This window comes from Periplaneta americana, chromosome 4, assembly GCF_040183065.1.
Source record: "Periplaneta americana isolate PAMFEO1 chromosome 4, P.americana_PAMFEO1_priV1, whole genome shotgun sequence".
NCBI lineage: Eukaryota > Metazoa > Arthropoda > Insecta > Blattodea > Blattidae > Periplaneta > Periplaneta americana.
This window is the reverse complement of record NC_091120.1, coordinates 20,425,246-20,435,564: the sequence shown is the minus strand read 5'-3', so window position 1 is coordinate 20,435,564 and position 10,319 is coordinate 20,425,246.

Below are 10,319 nucleotides of genomic sequence, written 5' to 3'. Positions count from 1 at the left end.
CAGAACAACCGGTAATATAACTGTTTTATAAATTCTAACTTTCAGATTTTTTGACAGCAGACTAGATGACAAAAGCTTCTCAACCGAATAATAACAGGCATTTCCCATATTTATTCTGCATTTAATTCCCCCCCCCCCCGAGTGTCATTTATATTTGTTACTGTTGCTCCAAGATATTTGAATTTTTCCACCTCTTCGAAGGATAAATCTCCAATTTTTATAGTTCCATTTCGTACAATATTCTGGCCACGAGACATAATCATATACTTAGTCTTTTCGGGATTTACTTCCAACCCTATCGCTTTACTTGCTTCAAGTAGAATTTCCGTGTTTTCCTTAATCGTTTGTGGATTTTCTGCTAACATATTCACGTCATCCGCATAGACAAGAAGCTGATGTAACCTGTTCAATTCCAAACCCTCTCTATTATCCTGAACTTTCCTAATAGCATATTCTAGAGCCAAGTTAAAAAGTAGAGGTGACAAATATGTCAGTTTAATACTTTCAGTAACTCAATTCTAAATTACTCATATGACAAATGAATGAAGTTTTCGCGGAAAATGCAGTCCTAAATGTAACATTAAGACTCTGATGCAAGAAATCAAAGGCATGTAAACAATCTCTAACAATTTCAGTGTATCGTCCCCGCTGACTCTTGCCATTAGGTTCGATGGTAGCGAATTCAGACCTGACTTGTGTGATGAAAACACATTTCTTAGTAATTAATTCAAAAGATAGGTAATAATTTTTTCCTGCTCTCTATTAATGAAAACAAAATGTAATTCCGGAACGTTGGATATGTCTATCTGTGACTATGTCGCACTCCCAGTAAAGTACTGTTGTATGTCGAAAATCACGTGTATTTTTTTTCCAACACTATCTTACTGGTTACATATAAAATTCTGATAATAAAATAGTGAATTATCAAAGGTTTGGTACTTATTCATTAAAATATTTTTACAACAGTATTTTATTAGGAAGCACCTAGTATATCTTTACAAATCACAATCTTTGAGTTACGACACTATTTTAATAGAAGTACGATATGTCATGTTGCAAGAACCTAGAAATCTCTCACCATGTTGAACTTTGTAAAGTTTTAAGTTTCACATAAATATACCTACAGAATGTTTCAAAATAACTGACACAAAATTTTCACTGCGTAGTGTACACAGGGGACAAAACTAGAGGCTTCAGTGACGTCACTACAGAAGAACCCACACACAGCAGAATTGTTCTTTGCACTACAAACTGAAAATGTTGACCACTTACTTTCCAGCTGCGTTCTCACAATACAATAACTTCCGTTCAGAAAATGTTTTGCAGATGAATGGTACCGTACCTGCTAGTGCGGGAGGAGAGGGTGGTCGGACCGCTTAAAAGTAACCGTCTCCAAGCTTCTAGAACAGGCATGCCAGAAATCAGACACTGAAAGTGCAGTGTATGTGCGCGGAACGCCGGTCTGTGCAGATTGCGTCATTCACGTGTTGCTCTTACCAGTTCTTAGCGGGAGGGATGTACAAGAATCTATTCTGCGCTTCTAGTGTTCAATTAAATTGACATTTGGACATTATAAACACACTTAGCAGAAGGACAAAAACACAGTCAGTGTTTATATTTGACAATAATTGTAACACAAGAAACAATAGACTTACTCAGTTACAATTCACAAAGCAGTCGTTTGTAAAGAATCATTTATTTACATGATTTGTATACAGTATTTGAAGAAAATATAAATATTGCAGTAATTTAGAAACAACAAAAAACGAACACAGTATTTCATTTTACGTAGTAGGTACTGATTATTTCAAAGTAATACTCTTTCATTGTTCCTCAAGCATTATTTGGACCATTGGTGCACAATTAATGTTAAAGAAAATATTTTACTCCCAATTACATGCAATATGACATTGTGAAGCTTTTACACTGGAATCATTTCCTTGATGTATATTAATATAAATTCACATAATTATTAATAAATTGGGTAAATTAAGCTTGAATTTAAATTTATATATAGTTTATTTGGAAAACGTTGAGAGCAAGTATCAGCAAGTTGGGAGCGTTACTGAATTGAGATAAAAGAGTACTTCACAAGCTGTGAAGCGAGGACATTTTCTTTATGTCAGGTTTAAAGATTTATTAACGTAAATATATTAAGATAATATCGTCACGTGAATGCAAGAACTAGGTAACTCGAAATTTGCGTTTTTTTTAGTTAACCTCTTTTATAGCATAGCAAAAATCGCACAAAATGTAATGCAAGAACTTGGCAACTGATCGAACGATACCAGCGACATCTATTTTCCAATATAACAGATAGGTACAAGAAAACGAGACATTTTCCTTAGTACAATACATAAGTAACTAGGCAATGTCACAAAATATGAAAAATCAAGTTACCTAGATCTTGCATTCAGGCAACGATATAGTAACGTGAGATGGAAAATTCGCCATTATGTATTATTTTTCCAGAAAATTTTTCCGCCTTACAAATAGTTGCTTTCTTCGTTCCCTTACAACCTCAAGACCCTCACATATAGCCTATTCTTCACTCAATATTCTCATCACTTATCAGTTTATCAAATAAAAGTTGTAAGTCGTCTAACCATTCATGGCTGTGTTAGTACAGACCCCAAAACAACATCATTGTCATGTTTGTCTTTTCGTGAGAGTACTAATTAAGAAATAAATGCTGGCGAATATCATATTTTGAGAACTTTACTAATCTGATTAAAATTCTCACATCACTATTAGGTCCACATGATATGATGAAAGTCTTTCATTTTAAAATAATTACTATTGGCTGAGGAAAACATCATAACCAGGCTTCGAGACTTCGGACCCGATAGAGCAGTTCAGTGGGAAATCCGCATAACGGCGCTCTGAGTATAGTGGTAAAGCGTACAGTGGGTGGGGGGGGGGTACTATAGAATGAATGACAACAAATACGCAAAGGAAAACGCTCCGGATTTGAAGATTCTGACGAATAATTTGGTTTTCATACAAATCTATTTTCAAACTGTGTCTGAAACTATTACACGGTTAGAAAAGTCAGAGCAAGAGATGCCGGAAGCCCTCAAATTAATTTAGAAAATGATGCAGAGAATTAATGAGACATCAAGTACACTGGTTACTGAACGTGTAAAATAGAAGTGGAAATCAATTTTATGTAAAATAACGGATATGGATCACTGTGTAATATAAACAGCAAATTAGTGAATATAGAGTCACCCCAGAATAAAGGACTGTCTTTTAGAGACTGCAATGATGTTAGGTTTTTTCGTCATGTGACGTAGAGCGCAGTTTTTCACAGTACAAATTGTGTTTGGCAGATAACCGAAAAAGATTTACGTTTGAGACACTGAAAATGTACCTTGTAGTATACTGTATTGCAATTCGGTACTGTAACTGCACTTCCTAAAGACTACCAATAGGATAAATGAAGAAATTAAAATTTCTACATGTTTATTTCCACCATTAACACTGTGTATAATTAAAAACAAATACTTATAAAAGACAGGAAAATAAATGCGTTTCACATTATTTTGACATTATCATTGTGTAATGTATATTCCCCAATACTACCGTACTCTATTCTAAATAGCAACGCTGTTACCTTAAAACATCTCTACCTTTCACTACCTGCAGCGAGTCAACAACCTATAATACATGCACAGTAAACTTATTGTATCGGGTCCAAAGTCTCGAAGCCTGATCATAACAGTTATGTTATATGATTCGTGATTTCTCTTCTTCGTTATATCTGTGGACTCCTCACTTTATTTTTCATAACGCATTCACAATTACAGCCCAGTGAGCACCCGTACTGATCTGTGTTACTTAAACAAAAGCTGTTCTGCTACTATAGGTACTGTACAGCCCTGTCGCGTTCCCCTCCAAGCCGATTCACTCCCTCCAGGTAGGGGAATAGAGAGTGCACATCGCACAGAGACAAGTGCACAATGTGCAGGGTTTTGACATACCTGTTCTAGATGTTCTGTCCCTGGTGTATAACGAAAGCTTTACATTTTCCCGTCATTTGATAGATACACACAACCCACTTTCCACACCTCTTCTATATCACTACATTCCATTGCATCAGTACAATCGTTATCTACAATAATTTCGAGTCATAAATTCTACGATTGATAACAAAACTAGCAGAAAATTACAACTTGCAGAAAGACAAAACATAATAATGAAATTGTATGTACGTAACAGCAGTACTATTAGAGCAACAAAATTCAAAGCCCCGTAAAAAAAATCTTTATTTAAAATCAATATAACATTAAAAACTTGTTAATTAATTAATTTAAGTTAACGATCGTCCAAAAAAAGTATGCAATACATGCATGTGAACTGTGATGTACATAACAGAATCCCGGAGATAGAAAAAACTCGCTCCGCTTGTTTTTTTCAAACTTTTCCTCGATTCTGTTATAATGCACTTCCCACATGTATCGCAGTATATTACAGAGACAATTATTATAAACTTTTTATTTCAGACTTTTACAGTTTTGTTTGCTTTTGAAGAGGAATTATTATTATTATTATTATTATTATTATTATTATTATTATTATTATTATTATTATTATTATTATTATTATTATTAGAGTGAAATCTTCCCTTACGGACACCCCCAAGATACAGACACTCCTCATATACGGACAGATTTTTATGTCCCAACTGAAAAATATAGAAATAATGATAAATTCAACTCTCGTTTACGAACACACTCAGACATGGACACGGACACGGACAGCTGTTTGATAGTTCTAAAGTTTGCATTACCTCCTGACTACGGACAGAACTTGGATTTCAAGACCTAATGTGGAAAATTTACTTTTGAAGACTTTACAGAAATTCCTTAACATGAAAGAAGACAATACCGTTAGTTGAACGCGGGTGAAATTCCTTAACATGAAAGAAGACAAGGGTCTCGCAAGCTACCACTAGCCCAGCCGGCTATTCCTTGTTAGCTGGAAGCGGATGGATAAACAAAGTCATAAAATTTTATTTAAAGCGTGAAGAGATATATTCATTCATTCATAATGCTGCAAAACCCAGCTTTTTCCAGTCTCTTATATTTTCTGCATTTCTCTTTCTCTCCGCATATGAAGGGATTTGTAATGCATGTTATAAATTGCTTTTGGATTGGGAAGCCTCCCTCCAAATAAAGGACACCTCCCAGATGCGGACGGATTGTTATGTCCCTTCGATGTCCGTAAATGAGAGGTTTCAATGTGTTATTATTTCGAACCGGATTTTGACATGTAATTTCTAAAATTATTGTCACTTTTCTTCCATATTTCACCCTATTAATCACAGTGTAAGTGTAAGTGTAAATTAGAGATTACAACGTGTTCATAATGTATGTATAAGATTCGTCTGTAATACTCAGAAATTTGACCATCTAACACAGTCTCTTGAGCTGCTCTCGTGGGCTTGTCTAAAGGAACGAAGAATCATACACGTTCTTCACTTCTATACAAAATTTTACATAACTCTTCTCCAAATTACTTGTCTTCACGCTTTCAGTTCCTAACTACTTCAAGAAATCAGAATCAATATCTCCTTTCTACTCCTCGTCACAGAACTTCCCTATACTCATCCCCCTATACTGTATCATTGCCTGGCCTCTGTAATACGTTACCTAGTGACGCCAGGGATTGCCAGACGCTGTCACAATTTAAAAGTAAACTAGAAAAGTATGTTTTATCTCACGAAATCCGTTTCTGAGAAGTTGCCAGATTTATGCCGAAGTTTTTATCTTTAATATTTTGACAATAATTTCCTTCCGTTAGATTAACCCTTTCTCTTGTCTTTGTGCCAGGATACTAGAACAGCTTATTGTCCCTTAGTTAATAACAATCCTGCTGCGTGACACTGTTATTTTCTGTCTGTAAACTTATTTGTTGTATATGTTTTCACTTTTGGTTTGTTCTTTTTTGCATCATCTAACATGTTACAATAATTTATATTATTTTCAATTTCTATTTGTATGTTCACTTGTTTTTTTATGTCATATTCATTCTGTTACTCGTTGTTACTGTATATTAATTGCATTGATGTATAATTTTTCTTGTAGTTGTATTGCATTTCTTATTGTGTGGAAGAGAAGGCCTGATGGCCTTAACTCCACTAGAGTAAGTAAACAAACAAATAAACAAACAAACAGAAATATTTAAATAAATAAATAAATATTTAAATAAATAAATAAATATTTAAATAAATAAATAAATATTTAAATAAATAAATAAATATTTAAATAAATAAATAAATAAATATTTAAATAAATAAATAAATATTTAAATAAATAAATAAATATTTAAATAAATAATGAGGAAGTGTCGTTTGATTCCTTTATGCTTATCTAGTGCAAAGAACTGGAGGAAGCATAATTGATTCAGCAGAGTAGATAAGACCGTGAGAATGAAACCAGTGTCTTTCCGAAAGTTTGAGAAATGATAACATGTGCTAAACAGACAGTCTTTTTCACAATGAATTTTAACGATACCTCGGAATAAAATTATATCAATGAGCATAAAAGGCGTTTAGAAGTAACAAGACAGTGAAGAGAAGTGATAAATTCTATTGCTGTTGAAATAACGGCTGGTAGAACACGCTTTCTCTTAGCATTGTATAAAGGAGTTGCATAATTCGTCAGCGAGTTTAAGATACACATGTTGGAATTTATACACTTATGGCTGACGTATTAGTATCATAGCATCATACACATTGTATTTTCTTTGTTTATTTATATTTCTTGCTTCTCAGCAGAAGGAGTAGGACTATAAATTCTGACGGGGTGTTGGTTAAATTCCCAAGTGCAATGTATTCGTCTCCACGTTTCGTGCGATATTAAAAATCTTCGTAAATAAACAGAGCATGAAGAATTGCGCAGTAGAAGCCTTTTTGCAAACATCTCTTAGTGCAATATTGAAGTATAAGAAACGACTGAGTTATTAATGTAAATTACATACGTATTATTCAGTATAGGCTAATGTTATAGTATCTAGAAGAAATTTCATTTCGGCCGCAGAATCCAACAGGCGCGCGGACTTCATGCCATCGACAGAGTTAAGGATAAGGCCATGGTATTAGAAACCTCTCACAAGCGGGCGAGGTCAACAAGGAAAAACAAGAAATATATGAACTGTGCCTACCTTTCATCTCATCTTAATATAATATAGCCTACATGTTAATCAGTGGGTCGTCAAAGGTATGCTATTTGGAGCGAGAGGTTCCCTTCCACAGTCCACCTACTAACTAGGGTAAACTAGGTAGTTATTGACCAGTATACGGTGATTGACCGATTCCTTTTTTCAAGTATATTGTGAATAAACCACGATCGTGATTTCACTTTTTGCTGCATATACCTCTAGTAACAACCCCTATTTGTGGTTAGTTGTCGCTGTTCATCCCACTGAGTTAGTGTCTGTTGTCTGAGAGGACTGAAATCGATTGGAAATGCAACTGAACTTAAACAAGTGTAAGTAACTAGAGAAATTGCTAAGAATAATGCACACAATAATTTATTTATTCTGCAAAGAATACATAAATTCTGGTGCTCGTTTTCATACTCACAGTGTGAGAAAAGGTATAAGGTTTCCGTCCACAGAATATTATTTTGTAAAAGTTTTTATATGACATAAAAATGCCCCGTGGTCAATCACTATAAAGTGTATGTCCGCAAACTACAGTGATTGGTCGTTCATAAATTATTTGTTAGAATAATGACCAATTTTCTTCAATTCTATATAATGTTATCGGTTAAACGATGGGGATTTTTACAGGACTGATACTATATTATAATGCCTAAGCCAGGTAAAGTGCATTATACAGGGGAAGCTTTACGAAACGCTACAGAACCTGTCCGCAGTGGATTTGATTTAAATGAAGGTGCCAAGAAGTTTGGTGTCCTAAAAGCAACCTTAGCGTCCAGAAACAAATATTCCTTTGAAGGAAAAGTGTTCTTTGGTCCTCGTCCAGTGCTGGGTGAAGCCATTTGTAATAACATCAGAGAAATGACACACACTTGCTTCTGATAAGGCACAAAAGAGAAAAATGGAAGAAGAGGCAGGAGAAGAAAGGAAGCGAATAAGAAATGAAAGAAAAGGCAGCGAGAAGAGTTCTTTTCTTGAATAATTTCGAGGGAAAAATTGTTCCGGAGCCGGGTATCGAACCCGGGACCTTTGGTTTAACGTACCAACGCTCTACCACTGAGCTACTCGGGAACTCTAACCGACACCGATCCAATTTTTCCCTCTACATCCACAGACCTCAAAGTGGGCTGACAACCGTCAAGCAACCAACTTCGAGTGCACACTAACTCCGTGTGACTTAAATTGTGGTTTTCTGTTAACGAACAGTGACGTGTATTATGCAAATCAAGATTTTCAGGTATAACTCCCTGTAAAGTTGATTTGAATAATTTCGAGGGAAAAATTGTTCCGGAGCCGGGTATCGAACCCGGGACCTTTGGTTTAACGTACCAACGCTCTACCACTGAGCTACTCGGGAACTCTAACCGACACCGATCCAATTTTTCCCTCTACATCCACAGACCTCAAAGTGGGCTGACAACCGTCAAGCAACCAACTTCGAGTGCACACTAACTCCGTGTGACTTAAATTGTGGTTTTCTGTTAACGAACAGTGACGTGTATTATGCAAATCTTGATTTGCATAATACACGTCACTGTTCGTTAACAGAAAACCACAATTTAAGTCACACGGAGTTAGTGTGCACTCGAAGTTGGTTGCTTGACGGTTGTCAGCCCACTTTGAGGTCTGTGGATGTAGAGGGAAAAATTGGATCGGTGTCGGTTAGAGTTCCCGAGTAGCTCAGTGGTAGAGCGTTGGTACGTTAAACCAAAGGTCCCGGGTTCGATACCCGGCTCCGGAACAATTTTTCCCTCGAAATTATTCAAATCAACTTTACAGGGAGTTATACCTGAAAATCTTGATTTGCAGTTCTTTTCTTATTTTTTTTAACTTGGTTATTTAACGACACTGTATCAACTACGAGGTTATTTAGCGTCGATGGGATTGATGATAGCGAGATGGTATTTGGCGAGATGAGGCCGAGGATTCGTCATAGATTACCTGAAATTTGCCTTACGGTTGGGCAAAACCTCGGAAAAACCCAACCAGGTAATCAGCCCAAGCGGGAATTGAACCCGCGCCCGAACGAAACTTCGGATCGGCAGGCAAACACCTTTGCCGACAGAGCTACGCCGGTGGCGAATAGTTCTTAATGAAAAAGATCAGAAGAAGAGAAACGAAACAGACAAGAAAAACGTGAAAATAGTGAAAATTGTGAAAATGTGTTGTTCAATCACTAATAAATGAGTATTCAATAACTGTGCAGTAGACGGTCAATCACTAATAAGCGTGTGGTCAATAACTGTGCAGTAGACGGTCAATAACTGTAAAAGTGGACTTGTGTTTATTTAATTTATCTTTGCATTAAATTTTTTTTTCTTTTGTTTATTGATTTTGATTTGTTTCTGAATCTTCACTTGACCCAATGCCTTTAAAATTCTCTCAATAAGTTACCACTGTTTTCCGCTATTTCATTGTTTTATTATTCATTAGCTTAAGTGGTCAATCACTATACAGTTTACCCTATTAGTGAAATTAAAATTACAAGTCTTTGAAATACAAAACCTCTTATTACAAATACTTAGGGACTCTTTACATATGAGCCGTTCAGAGCAAAAGTGGTGTAAGTCAAATTTGGGTAATGAGGTTTAAAGTAAAAATTCTGTAAAATAGAGCGCAAAGTAGCAATTAATATGTCCTTCTTGCTATCCACTCACTGACTACTAATAGTTTAAATAAATTGAATATTAATTGCTACTTTGCGCTGTATTTTACAGAATGTTTACTTTAACCCTCATTACTCATTTCTGACTTACACCACTTCTGCTTTGAACGGCTCGTATCATTCAATATCATTTATATTTTCAAGGAAGATAATTTTATGAATATGACATTTTGGCATCAAGCAAATCCCAAATCCAGAATTTAATATATTTTTTTTAACGACTGGAAAACATAACTGTTCTTCATTCAGGATCCTTGTGGTCATCTCACTGGAGGGCTGATGATTTAATCAAATCATTCCCTCTGCTATTGAATTTCAAATTTATATTACTGAATCCAGGAATTCAAACTTTACAGCTTCCTTATTTAATAATTTATGCATTTTAGTAATCATCACGATTTCTGAAGATATTGGGTATTGACCGTCTTTTTTTTTCTTCTTTTTTGAGTGTTATTTGACCTAATATTGAACAATGACGGGTTTTGAT